The sequence below is a fragment of the Podarcis gaigeae genome (genome assembly GCF_964106915.1).
Source record: "Podarcis gaigeae genome assembly, chromosome: 5".
NCBI classification, from domain to species: domain Eukaryota; kingdom Metazoa; phylum Chordata; class Lepidosauria; order Squamata; family Lacertidae; genus Podarcis; species Podarcis gaigeae.
In genome coordinates this window covers 96,294,024-96,307,840 of record NC_139681.1, presented here as the reverse complement: position 1 = coordinate 96,307,840, position 13,817 = coordinate 96,294,024, and the positions used below count along the sequence as shown (strand labels likewise).

Genomic DNA, 13,817 nt, shown 5'->3' with positions numbered 1-13,817 from the left:
GTTGACTCAGGGTTGTCATCCCGAAACAACAACTGCCTACAGAAATCCCTTGGTTTTTCACTCTTCCTTGCACTCAATTGTGAGTTGCTCACAGATAATCCTCAACTCTTTTTCTGCAGAGAATTTTGCATTTCCTTGCCTGCCATCATGAACAACCACCCTGCTGCTGGCTCAGTGAGGCCAATATGGTGCCCTCCGGATGTAACGGACTACAACTACCATCAGCCTCAGCCAGCAAGGCCAATGGTCAGGGGTGATGGGAGTTGTGGTCCAGCTAACACACAGACGATGCCTTGTTGGTTCTCTGTATTGGCAAGATGCAATTGCCTACCACCAGGGATGAGTGCCTAACTGGTTCCGCACTCCATTCTGAATCATGGCGACCATTCTGCAAATCTGAAACTTTCATTTTTTTTTCTCAAAAAGACAACAGGCAAGTTTCTAGACCTTATGACTATTAATAAGTGTTGGCAATTGCAAAAGCCAGAGGAGGCTGCAATTCGCTCCTCAGAATTCCGCACCTTAAATCTTCCCAGTAGGTGGTAGAAGCAGAATAAGGGATGCTAAAATTACATCTGAATTTTCTCATCACAGAATCAAGCTTGCCTTAGAATAACAGAGTTGGAAGGGACCCTGAGGGCCATCTGTTTCAACCCCCTGAGATACACGAATCTCAATTGAAGAATCACTGACAGGTGGCTGTGCAACCTTTGCTTAAAAACCTCCATTGAAGGAGAGAGTCCACCACCTTCCGAGGGAGTCTGTTCCACTGCCAAACACTGTCGAATCTCCTTCCTTGTCATTTGATCCATTGGTTTGGGTCGTACTCTCCAGAGCAGAGGAAAACAAGCTCACTTCATCCTCCATGTGACAGCCCTCCCAATATTTGAAGATGGCTATCATGCCATCTCTCGGTCTCCTCTTCCTCAGGCTCAACATACCCGACTCTCTCAACCATTCCTCCTCAAGGCTTGGCTTCCAGATTATAATCTTGGTGCAGATATCAGAGGTTTCAGAGCCAGGTCTAAACACCACCATTCAATATGTTACCCATTACCATTCCTGCCGCCATTTTTTTGCCAGCACGAGTTGGATTGGCTGTATATTGGCATGCAGTCAAGGCACAACCAACCCCATGGGTTGGTGGCAATGCAAGACCAGAATAAGATGGGAGCTGCTGGCTGCTCAGCTTACTTCAGTGCATCCAAGACCCAGCCTGCTGGTGCGGCTGTAGAGACACACAGCGCTGCCTCCTTCTGCAGCCGGGCTTGGCTGCCGTATATCAAGGCCCTTCTTTGTGATTTACAGAGCGCGGCTACAATATAATCACAACTCGGCAACAATGTACCAAACAGATTTACTTCTCCTGAGCAAATATGTCTCCGAGTAATTCATTACCCAATGGGACACCGGCTCACAGCTCATCATCAATCTGCTAACCAATGGGGACGGACCTCGCAACTCATCCCCAATTCCCCCGTCCAACAGGACGGAGCCTCGCAGCTTTTATCATCCCAGCGCCGTCCAATGGGGAAGAGCGTCCCGCTTCCCATCGACTCGCCACCCAATGAGGCGGCTGGGCTCCAGGCTGGCTGCGGAAGGGGACCAGAGCTTGCAATTCACCATTAAGTGATGCGCTTTGGGTTTATGGTGGCCGAGATTTACGGCTTATAAACAACTTATTATCCGACACGTTTCAGCTCATTGAAAAACAGAACTACTGGTCGTAAACAATTCATTATCCACCATGTTGCCAATATACAGGCAGGCAGAGGCCATCGTGAATCAGAAAGTGCCAAGAGATATCAGCAAGGAGGGCGAGCGACGGGTGCGGGGCTGCTGAAAATGCGTCCGGGGGAGGCCTGGCCCAAAGCAAAGGAAGACACGTTTCCTCTCTGCCTCTCCTCGTCCCTTTTGTTCCAGGTCTCTGAATTCCTTGCAGCTTCCACCAATTCCCTCTCTGTGCTTCTGAGATTTGAACAACAGAAACACACAAAGGAGGATATTGACATCCGACTGCTCAGGTAGTTATCTTGGTGAAGGCGACCCGCCTGTTAGATGCTGCTGCTGCTGCTGCTGGCAATTCTGTAAGACCCTGTTCTTCCTCTTAAAGCATATGCAGGCAAGCAGACCAGAATGTCCCTTAATGGAACATTGATGATGAGTGGGAACACAATGCAAACTCACAGCAAAGGTTGTGCCAGCTCTTTTTTCAGCAGGAATGACTGAGCACACAAGCGAAGAGGCTGAGCCCCAGAATCTGTTCCAGAAACAAGACATTGCACTTTACCTGGAACTCAACTTCACTTGACCCGTGAGCGAGCAGGTGAAAAAGTGTGTGTCTGGAGCATGTGCAGAGTGCCCTCTCTCCAGCACAAAGTAGTTCCTTCTCAGGACTCCAGGGCAGGCCAAGTGAACTGGCTAAACTATGAAACTTGCTCCAATGGGAGGCAGGGATGGCTGTCAACTTAGAATCCTAGAACTGTAGAGATAGAAGGGACACTGAGGTCATCTGGTCCAAGGAATCTCAGCTCAAGAATCCCTGACAGCTGGACATCTAACCTCTGCTTAAAAAACTCCAGTGACGGAGAGTCCAGCACCTTCCGTGGGAGTCCATCTCACTGTCTAACAAATCCTACTATCAGAAAGTTCTTCCTGATGTTTAGTCAGAATCTCCTTCCTTGTAACTAGAGTCCATTGGTTCGGATCCTAGCCTCTCGAGTAGGGAAAAAACAAACTTGTTCGTTTATTTCATAAAATCTATATGCTGCTTGATTGTAAAAAAAACCAACAATCACAAAGTGTTTTACAAAAGCTAAAACAGTAAAAATAAAATAAAAACGATAAGTTGGAATATCCTTCCTTGTCATTTGAATCCAGAGCAGGAGCAAACAAGCTTTTATTATCCCACCACTTTCCATGTGATGGCCCTTCGGATATCCAAAGGTAGGCATGCTATTATCTTTATGTCTTCTGTTCTTCAGGCTAAACTAGGGGTCAGCAAACGTTTTCAGCAGGGGGCCGGTCCACTGTCCCTCAGACCTTGTCCCTCAGGCCAGACTATATTTTTTTTGGCGGGGGAATGAACAAATTCCTATGCCCCACAAATAACCCAGAGATGCATTTTAAATAAAAGCACACATTCCACTCATGTAAAAACACCAGGCAGGCCCCACAAATAACCCAGAGATGCATTTTAAATAAAAGGACACGTTTTACTCATGTAAAAACATTCTGATTCCCGGACCGGATTTAGAAGGCGATTGGGCCAGATCCAGCCCCCGGGCATTAGTTTGCCTAACCATGGGCTAAACAAACCTAACTCCTTCAACCGTTCCTCATCAGGCTTGGTTTCCAAACCCTTGATCATCTTGGTTGCCCTCCTCTGCACACCTTCCAGCTTGTCAGGGGTCAGACAGAACGCACGATCAGCTGTGGCCAACTCATGTGAAGAGGTCTTGGCAGCTGGTTTGGTTGACCTCCCTCCTTTGGCCAGAGTGGACGGGCAGCACCCAAGCCAAGCTCTTGCCTCGCATTCATCAGGTCAGCTGTGTGCCAGTTCAAGGACCACTATAGGCTCAAGACAGAGCAACATGCTCATAGACAGGTTGTGGCGGGGAAAGGGTCTCCCCCATTTATGTGTGGGTGCTTCATTTACTGTTACATGAGGCTGTCTCTGCTGCTGCATGACCTGGAGGTGTCTTTGCATGTAGGGGGGTGCGTGGCAATCTGACATGGGGGAACCACGTTTGCAACAGCCAAGAGCTTATTCCACCACAGATGTGCACACCTTTCAGGTGCCACAGGTTGCTTGGCTGCTGCCAGCCTCATTACACCGCAACAATGGGTGCAGGGGTTGCATCAACAATCGCATCAACAGAGGCTTGGAAGCCAGCGAGGCGAAGGTTGGCTCCCCAGATAGCAGCAAAAGGCGGGGGCTGGAGGAAGAGAAAGGGGGGGTGGCACGCAGCTGGGGCCTGCCTGCAGAACGAACCCAGGAATAGATGAGAAAGTGTCCTTTGCGGAGGGGAGGGCGAAGCCTCTCATCCAACTCCCGCCCGCCTGCTCTTGCAAAGCAATGTGCACTCTCAGTTACCACTCCTGGGTTATTACGTGGGCTGCTATTAAGATCCTTTTGGGGTGGGGTGGGGGGAGGCGGGGCAGTGCGGCCAAGGAGCAGCACGCTCCGTCTCTCCATCTGAAAAGCTGTCAATACCCTCCTTTCCCCGCTGCGCTCCCCGACAAAAAAAAACAAAAAACACCCCACCACCACCCACCCGCTCCTGAGCGCGGGCTCCATAATAGAACTTAATCATAACAGCCATTAGCTGGGCCGAACGGCGACAATTACTATCTCAGGCAGCAAATCTCTCTCTCTCTCTCTCACCCCCCCCCCAATCCACCAAACCGTGGTTCTAAGCACTAATGCATCCAGCTGGGATAATGGTTCCAGGCTTCCTTGGCAACATGAATTGGGCTCCCTCCGGCCCCACAGCCATTCTGGGGGCGGCGGATTGGGGGGGGGAGTTTGCAGAAACTTGCATTCAGGGAGATTCCCCTAAGTGCCGCACCCCCTAAATGCATTTATTTATCTCCTTGCTCCTCTCCGCCCACCTGCAAAAGCCCGACAAACAGCAAGCTGTAAGCAAAGAGCACATGCAGAAAAAAAAACCCCACAAATCCGGAGAGTCGAAAACCCAGCGTGTTTGAGCTTCTCTCTCTTGCTTCTTTCTTAGGAGCTGGGTAGATGCAGAATGAAAGACCAGTTTAGTTTCCACTGCAAACTTTGGGCCTGTTGCTGTCTCTCAGCATCATCTACCTCACAAGGTTGTTGTCGTGGGGATTAAATGGGGAGGGGAAGAACCATGAACGCTACCTTGGGCTCCTTGGAGGAAAAGCTGGGATATGAACGCAACAAAGAAAACTAAATCAATACATATGGAAGTTAAGAAAAATCAATGCCTCCCATTCACTACAGTGACAAAGAAAGGAACGTGTGCTCATTCCACAGTGCTGCCTCAACTGGTCCAAAGTCTTCCTTCCTCCTTCCCCAACCTGAGGGAGTCCGGTGGGGAAGGGCTGTAGCTCAGTGGCAGAACAGCTGCTCTGCATTTAAGGTAAAGGTTAAGGGACCCCTGACCATTAGGTCCAGTCATGGCCGACTCTGGGGTTGCGGCGCTCATCTCGCTTTACTGACCGAGGGAGCTGGTGTACAGCTTCCGGGTCATGTGGCCAGCATGGCTAAGCCGCTTCTGGCGAACCAGAGCAGTGCACAGAAACGCCGTTTACCTTCCCTCTGGAGCGGTACCTATTTATCTACTTGCACTTTGACGTGCTTTCGAACTGCTAGGTTGGCAGGAGCAGGGATTGAGCAACGGGAGCTCACCCCGTTGCGGGGATTCGAACTGCCAACCTTCTGATGTAGAAGGTTCTAAGTTCACACTGCGGCATCTCCAGGCAGGGCTGCGAATGTCCCTTGCCCAAGGAGCCAAGCCTGATGAGGAACGGTTGAAGGAGCTGGGTATGTTTAGCCTGGGAAAAGGAGGACTAAGAGGAGATATGATGGCCATCTTTAAATATCTCAAGGGCTGTCAGATGGAAGGCAGAGCAAGCTTGTTTTCTTCTGCTCCGAAGGGCAGGACCTGAACCAAGGACTTCAAGTTACAGGAGAGAAGAATGCAATTAAACAACAGGAATAACTTTCTGAGAGCCGCTCAGCCCTGGGAGATGGTGGGCTCTCTTTCCATGGAGGTTTTTAAGCAGAGGTTGGGTGGACACCTGTCATGGATGCTTTAGTTGAGAATTCTTGCACTGCAGCCGGGTTGGACTAGATGACCCCAGGGGTCCCTTCCAACTTTACTACTCTGTGATGCTCTGAAGACCCTGGAGAGCTGCTGCCAGTCCGTGCAGACTGAGTCAGAGGGAGCCTGATGGTCTGACTCAGTATAAGTCAGCTTCCTGTGTTCACACCAAGGAAGGGAACTCCTTGGGTGGGACTCTGAAGGGAGGGGAAGCACAGAGATTGCTGTGTGGTAAAGATGAATCCAGCCTCTCCAGGAAACCCTGCAAGATGCCGTCATGCTGGGCTTTGTGCCAGTTCCTCCCTATGGACAGACAACGGCGAGTGCCCAGCAACCTGTCACATGCCAAGGAAGAAACCCCTGCAGGATAGAGCCATGCAGAGGGAAGGGGAGGGGGCTACAAACCAGGCAAGCCCACCCAGGAGCAGGATTTGTCCCACAACAAGGGTGCCTTTGATGGAGTGAACGGGGCCAGAGTTTGGTCTATCTATCAAGCTGGGTGCTGTCAACACTGACCACCAGCAGCACTGCAAGGCCTCAGATGCCGGAAATTGAACCCAGGACCCTGTCCGCGCAAAGAAGCTGCTCTACAACCGAGCTACAGTAGGCTGGGGAGAGGGTGGGAGTCGAGAGCAAAACCTGCCTTGGCTGCGGTTGTTGCTTATTAAATTTATTAGTTGCTTTTTTGCAACTCAAAGCGGCTTACGGTATTTTAAGCAAAGAACAAGCACGTTAGAAAAATCTCACCCACAGAAAAAAAGGGGCACTGATAGCTAAGGGCTGGTTAGAAAGGAATGTTTTTGCCTGGCACCTGAAGATACGGTATCTTTGGATAAAGATTGGCATGTAAACCAAATAGATGACATGCTCACAGATAAAGAACTTTGCCTCCCAGCTGAAAAACTCAACAGGTTATCTAGCTAGCAACCATCGGTCATGACATCCTGCTATTTCCGTGAACCATTGTACATTTGGGGGTTTGGGGGGCAAAAACCAGGTGGTCTCTGGGCACGCTTAGCTTTGCTGCGCCGCAAAGCAAATAATACTCCCTGCCACACACACACTGCATTTTGTTGTTCAATAATAATAAGAAGAAGAAGAAGAAGAAGAAGAAGAAGAAGAAGAAGAAGAAGAAGAAGATAGGATTGTTGCAGGGAACTCACCCTGATTTTGCTCCAGGCCCGGGCTGTGAGGTTGACAACCTGGAACAACACGTGTGGGTGTGCGCAAGCGTGCGCAATCGATTAGGCAGGCAAAAGGGCCTGTCTGTGGGTAACAGACCAGCTTATGAAATGTGTGTGTGTGTGTGTGTGTGTGTGTGTGTGTGTGTGTGTGTGGTTTTTTGTGCATGGAGGGGTGGCCTCCTGCTCTCCCTCCTCCCCGTCTACTCAGCGCTCAGCGCTGGAGCGCGATTAGCCAGCCGGGGGCGGGGAGCCCACAAGCTGTGATTTTCTCTAATTGTTGTTTTTGCTGAAAGGTAATTAAAATCCCTTTTTATTTCGTGTGTGCTGGAGACCTCGGCGGCTGTGCGGAGAGGGAGGGGAGGGGAGGATGGGGAAAATGGCATTTTAGGGGGGGGGGAGAGGAAAGAAGCCATGGCAGGAGAAAGAGGGGGGGCAAAGAAAAAAGGGTGCGGGTTGTGTGTTGTTTAAGATGCTGCCCCCAGAGACGACATTCTCTTGCAGCCTTGAAATTGTATATTGAGGGGGGGACTAGGAACTGGGAGAGCAGAGTTCGAATCCCCACTTGGCCACGAAGAAGCTCACTAGGTGACCTTGCGCCGGCCGCGGCCTCCCTCAGCCTGGCCTACCTCACAGGGTTAAGGTAAAGGGACCCTGCCCACTAGGTCCAGTCATGGCCGACTCTGGGGTTACAGCGCTCATCTCGCTTTACTTGCCGAGGGAGCCGGCGTACAGCTTCCGGGTCATGTGGCCAGCAGGACTAAGCCGCTTCTGGCAAACCAGAGAAGCACACAGAAACGCCGTTTACCTTCCTGCTGGAGTGGTACCTATTTATCTACTTGCACTCTGACATGCTTTCGAACTGCTAGGTTGGCAGGAGCAGGGACCAAGCAATGGGAGCTCACCCCGTTGCGGGGATTCGAACCGCCGACCTTATGATCGGCAAGTCCTAGGCTCTATGGTTTAACCCACAGCGCCACCTGCGTCCCCACCTCACAGGGTTATTGGGGGCTAAATGACGAGAAGGAGAGGCACATACACCACCTTGTGCTGCTTGGAGAAAAAGTGTGGATAGAAATGTACAACAGAGAGGCAACAGCGCTCCGCACATGCTCACGAGGAGCCCGTGCCAGACTTTCAGAAGCAGTTCCAAACTACTGGAGGTCTTCTTGCATGCCCCCATCTCTGCAACCCCACCTCTGTCACACAGGAAAAAGTACCCTTCCTTTTCCATGCCCTATCTCTCTACCCCCTTCTGCCCCATATTTCTCCACCCACTGTTCCCTGTGCCTCATTTCTCAGATGACTACGCCCCCTCCATATCTCCCCCCCCCCCCCGGCCTTCACTCTTGTCTTTCTGGTATTCTCACCTGTCAGCACCCCTGGTCTGTGACCCCAATTTGGAACTTTGGAACTCCCTGCCCTGGGAGATTCCACCGACTCTTCCTTAGATAGTACCTCGCGGCCACACAAAATAAATTTTCAGCAAGCTCTTTCCGCCCGTCTTTTGGTTGATTTAACCTGCTTTGCTTCCTGTTTAGATTTTTCTTTTTTTCTTTTTTTGTTCATCTATCTGTTGCTTCATTTTAAATTTGTTTTAGATTGTGTGTGGGTGGTTTTTTTTTTGTTTTACTCTATGCTTTTAGCTGCCTCAGGTGGTTCCATTTTTAGAACTGGAAAGGCAGTGATCTTCTAAATAAAACAGACAATCTCACCCACCCAGATTTCAAACCCTCCCCCACTTCTAAATGAAAGAAAGAAAGAAAGAAAGAAAGAAAGAAAGAAAGAAAGAAAGAAAGAAAGAAAGAACACCGTGTGAGTTTTACTGAAATTGTCCAGGAGGCTTACTAGCATCTGATCCAGATATTACAATCAATTCAGACGCTTTACAGAGATAATAAAAACTTATCCATTAAACTTAAAAGCCCACGTCTTTCTGAAATGGAGAGGTGTTAACGCCGACTAGGATGCATGCACGTCTTTTGAGTTTAAATAATTATGGGCGCACGCAGAAATTAATTATTAATAATGGCCGGGTGCCTTCGCCGTTTCCATCGCCTGGGAAAAAACTTCCCTGCTAAGTCAGGTCTAACGGCCCTACCGTTGGGGAGAGGGAGGCATCTGCCTTGGGCGGCAGATGCTGGGAGGTGGAGAGCAGGAGTATGGGGTTAGACAGCAGACCTGTGTGTGTCCCCCGCCCTGGCCTTGGGTGCACGGTGGGTGCCCCCCCTTGTCGACGCTGCGATCAGATTCAATTGCCAGTCTAGCAGCCTTATGGAGATGGGCTTGCAGGGGTTGCCATGCTGCCCTTTGCCCCAGGAGCAAAATGACCTGGGTTGGCTCCAGCCAAATGAGGCACCCATTGAGCACCCACTTTCTGTTACCCCACAAACTTCCGTCTCCCAGATCCCAGAGGAGGAGAGAGAAAACTAAGGAACAGGAGAGAAAAGGGTCCTGCCTAATTTATGCTCTTGACAGCAGTTAATTTCAGTGTGTGACCCTCACTGCCCTCTGATGGTTATTGGCTACCATAAAAAAGCAAGGGGGCGGACGGGAGAGACAGAGAGTCTGCGCATGGGCGCAAGGGCCCTCTGAACAATGAATGCTTCACCCTCAATGAGAATAACCCAAGGACTGTAGCTTGAGGAAAGGGCCACAGTTCACACAAAAGGTTACGTTTTCAAGCCTTGGCATCCCTGGGCAGGGCCAGGAGAGACCCAGGTCAAAACCCTGGAATCACAGAATCATAGAAGTTGAAGGGATGCGAAGGGTCATCTAGTCCAACCCACAGGCACTGCCGGTCAGTGTTGACACTACTGAGATAATGGACCACTGGCCCGACAGCTTGTTAGGTTCCTATATTCTTCAAATATCTCAAGGGTTGTCACATGGAAGACAAAGGAAGCTTGTTTTCTCCTGCTCCAGAGGCTGGAAGGCAAACCAACGGATTCAAATGAAAAGAAAGAGATTCCGACTAGGTTAGGTCCAGTCGTGGCCGACTCTGGGGTTGCGGCGCTCATCTCGCTTTATTGGCCGAGGGAGCCGGTGTTTGTCCGCATACAGCTTCCGGGTCATGTGGCCAGCATGACTAAGCCACTTCTGGTGAACCAGAGCAGCACACGGAAATGCCGTTTACCTTCCCGCCAGAGTGGTACCTATTTATCTACTTGCACTTTGACGTGCTTTCGAACTGCTAGGTAGGCAGAAGCAGGGACCGAGCAACGGGAGCTCACCCCATCGCAGGGATTCGAACCGCCGACCTTCTGATCAGCAAGTCCTAGGCTCTGTGGTTTAACCCACGGCACCACCCGCAGGAATAACTTTCTTATGGCAAAAGCTGTTCAACAGTGGAACAGACTCCCTCGGAAAGTTGTGGACTCTCCTTCCTTTGTAAGCAAGTTTGAAACATTGGTCATGGATGCTTTAGTTGAGATTCTTGCATTGCAAGGGGTTCAGCAACCAGTATTTTTAACACCCAGACGACACTCCTACACACTCAGTACGTTAACTGTGGTCCCAGAAGGTCCTTCTCTCATGATTCCACCTTTGTAACTTTCCTAACATTCACACAAACGAACACATTCCAACGAATGTACAGTCCTCAATGTTTTCCTTCATGCTTCCAGGTCTCCACATTGCTATTTTAAACAGCACACTTTATGAGGGATAATCACAGGAACAGTTGTAATAATAATAATAATAATAATAATAATAATAATAATAATAATAATTCTCCTCCCAGGAAGGAGTTGGGTTGCTGGCGGCACTGATGCTGGCCAATAGGCACCTTCCACAGTTGGTGTTTACCCCCACTTCAAACTGGAACTTTCTGGGAAAAACCTGCAGGAACCACTTCGCAAAGTTCACACTGGAAACAAGCAAGACACCTTTGCATCAAATTCGTTTCAAGGCACTTTGAATCCTTCAAAACATTACTCATCTTGGTTTTCCCAGTGTGGTGTAGTGGTTAAGATTGTCGGACGAGGATGTGAGAGACGAGGGTTCAAATCCGCACTTGGGCCATGAAGAACACAGGGTGACCTTGGGCTGGTCCCTGCCTCTTGACCTAACCCGGCTCATGGGGTTGTTGTGCGGATTAAATGAGGATAACCATGTACAAAACACCCTCAGCATCATGGAGGAAAGGTGAGAGATAGATTCAATAAACAGAGCTGCAGATTTGGAAGGGACCTCGAGGGTCAGCTAGTCCAACGCTGCTTCAATGCAGGAAATTAATCACAAATAAACAATGCAAGCTCTCGCCTGCACGCAGGGCTGCAGCTGAGTAAACCCCAGCTAAGAAAAGGAAAGGAAGAGGGACGCTGTTCCAGGAATGCTGCTCCACGCCACTCCCCACTGTCTCCTGTTCCCCTTGGTTTAATTACCACTAATGTAAACTGTGCTCCATAAAAACGGCTGGCACTCGGCCCGAGAAGCCGAGCAGGACAAGTACCATAAATTCACTGCAAAGAGCAGAATGCAGTCTGGGTTCTCTGCTTTCTCTCTCTCTCTCGCCCCCCAGTCCCCGCCCCCCCCCCCCCGCCAGCAATCCTTCCCTTTCCCCCTTCTTGGCTAAAAACGGTATTTGCTCAAGGGCAAAAGCTTTTTAAACAGGATCATAAATGCTTATTACACGGGCGATGTGCTCGGCTTGATGGGATTAGCTAGGGGGAGAAATTGATCACCAGGCCCATGAGAGAGAGAGAGAGAGAGAGAGAGAGAGAGGAGGGACCACTGGAGGGAGGGAAGTGGGGGGGGGGAGGTGATTTCCCTGAGCTGCTCACCAGCGGGTGGACTGGCTATTCTGCAAGCAAGGAGAGGGAGAGAAAGTCGGGTGGGGGAGTACCTCCTCCCCATCCATCTACCCGTGCCCCCCCCAACCCCGCCAGCAATATTGCAGACAGCCCCAGGCAGGCACACTCACCTTGCAACATGCAACAATCAAATTCCAGGGGTCCTCCAAAGCATGTATTTTACCTGCATGGAAGACCCATGTGAAGGGTGCGGGGGGGGGGGTCAAGGGGAAGGCAGAGTTACAGGAGCAGAGGAAGAAGCCGTATGGAGAGTCAAAGAGGAGGCGGAGAGGTGTTCTGGGCACCACAATTTAAGGGGGATGTTGAGAAGCTGGAAAGTGTGCACAGGAAGGGGACCAAGATGATAGAGGGGCTGGAAACTAAGCCAGATGAGGAACCGTTGAAGGAACTGGGGGTGTTTATCCTGGAAAAGAGCTGCATAAAGATTCTGGGACAAGGCTCTCTTCGATTCCAGAAAGCTGGCAACTGTCAGAAGAAGAAGCAGAGCCTTTTCACCATGGTGCTGTTTTCCAAAAGGGGTGCCCTTCCCATATGAACTGACTGCATGTGCCATAGAACTTCCCAGATCTCTCTAGGTAAAGGTAAAGGGACCCCTGACCATTAGGTCCAGTCGTGACCGACTCTGGGATTGCAGCGCTCATCTCGCTTTATTGGCCAAGGGAGCCTGCATACAGCTTCCGGGTCATGTGACCAGCATGACTAAGCCGCTTCTGGCGAACCAGAGCAGCGTACAGAAATGCCGTTTACCTTCCCGCCGGAGTGGTACCTATTTATCTACTTGCACTTTGACGTGCTTTTGAACTGCTAGGTTGGCAGGAGCAGGGACCAAGCAACGGGAGCTCACCCCGTTACGGGGATTCGAACCGCCAACCTTCAGATCGGCAAGTCCTAGGCTCTGTGGTTTAACCCACAGCGCCACCTGTGTCCCTCCCAGATCTCTCTAGTGCCCAGCAAAACGCCACACCTCCAAGACAAACCTCCCGGTTTAAGAAGCAAACAATGGTAATTCTGTTTAGAACTCCAGTTATTTTATTGGCTAGTGCATATGTTTGGTTTTACGACTGTGTTTAACGTTTGCACACGATTGTTATGGTACGTCTCTGCATTGATTTGTAGGCTGCTGGGAGACCCCGTGAGCTGAGAAAGGAGGGGCAGGATTTTCCATACATGCTCCTCTCTTTCCTCCAAATACCTTTCTCGAAACTGTTGCTCTATGAAGCAACTATGGCGAATCTCAGGCTTAGGGTCTGAACGTGGCCCTCGATGAGCCTCTACCTGGCCCTCGGGACACTCCCTTGGACGCACCCCTAAATACCTCTGCTTCACACTCCCACTTGAATGTTGACACTCCTTGCCAGGTAGAGGACAGTGAGGTGAGCGATTGTGCAGAAACTAGGTAAAATTTACATCTGCTGTCCCGCCCACTTTTGCCTCTGGCCCCACCCACCACTGACATGTGACATCATGTGACATCCCCCCCCCCAAAAAAAAATGCCCAGAAGGAAGCATGACGCCCAGGCTGAAAGAAGCTCCCTGCCCCGACTCAAGAAGCTAGTCCTCACACTTGTCCACCAGATTCTCACTCGCCCTCAGCCTACAGGGCTCATGGTTGGTTTTCACACAAGGTGAATGTAATAATATAGTAATAATTTATTATTTGTACCCTGCCCATCTGACTGGGTTACCCCAGCCACTCTGGGAGGCTTCCAATATATATAAAAACATAATAAAACGCAAACATTAAAGTTTCCCCGTACAGGGCTACTTCCAGAGGTCTTCTAAAAGTCAAATTGTTGTTTATCTGTTTGACATCTGATGGGAGGGCATTCCACAGAGAAGGTGCCACTACCAAAAAGGCCCTCTGCCTGGTTCCCTGTGACCTGACTTCTCTCAGTGAGGGAACCATCAATTGGCCCTTGGCAATGGACCTCATTGTCTGGGCTGAACGATTGGGGTGGAGACGCTCTTTCAGGTACACAGTGGTACCTTGGGTTACAGATGCTTCAGGTTACAGACACTTC

The 13,817-nt window shown here is 50.2% G+C and overlaps 1 protein-coding gene across 1 annotated transcript in view; it reads right to left on the bottom strand.

Annotated features, from left to right (window-relative positions):
* LOC310844780 (solute carrier family 12 member 9-like) overlaps positions 1 to 13,817 on the bottom strand; it is a 95,738-nt gene that overhangs the window by 32,889 nt on the left and 49,032 nt on the right. The window lies entirely within an intron of this gene.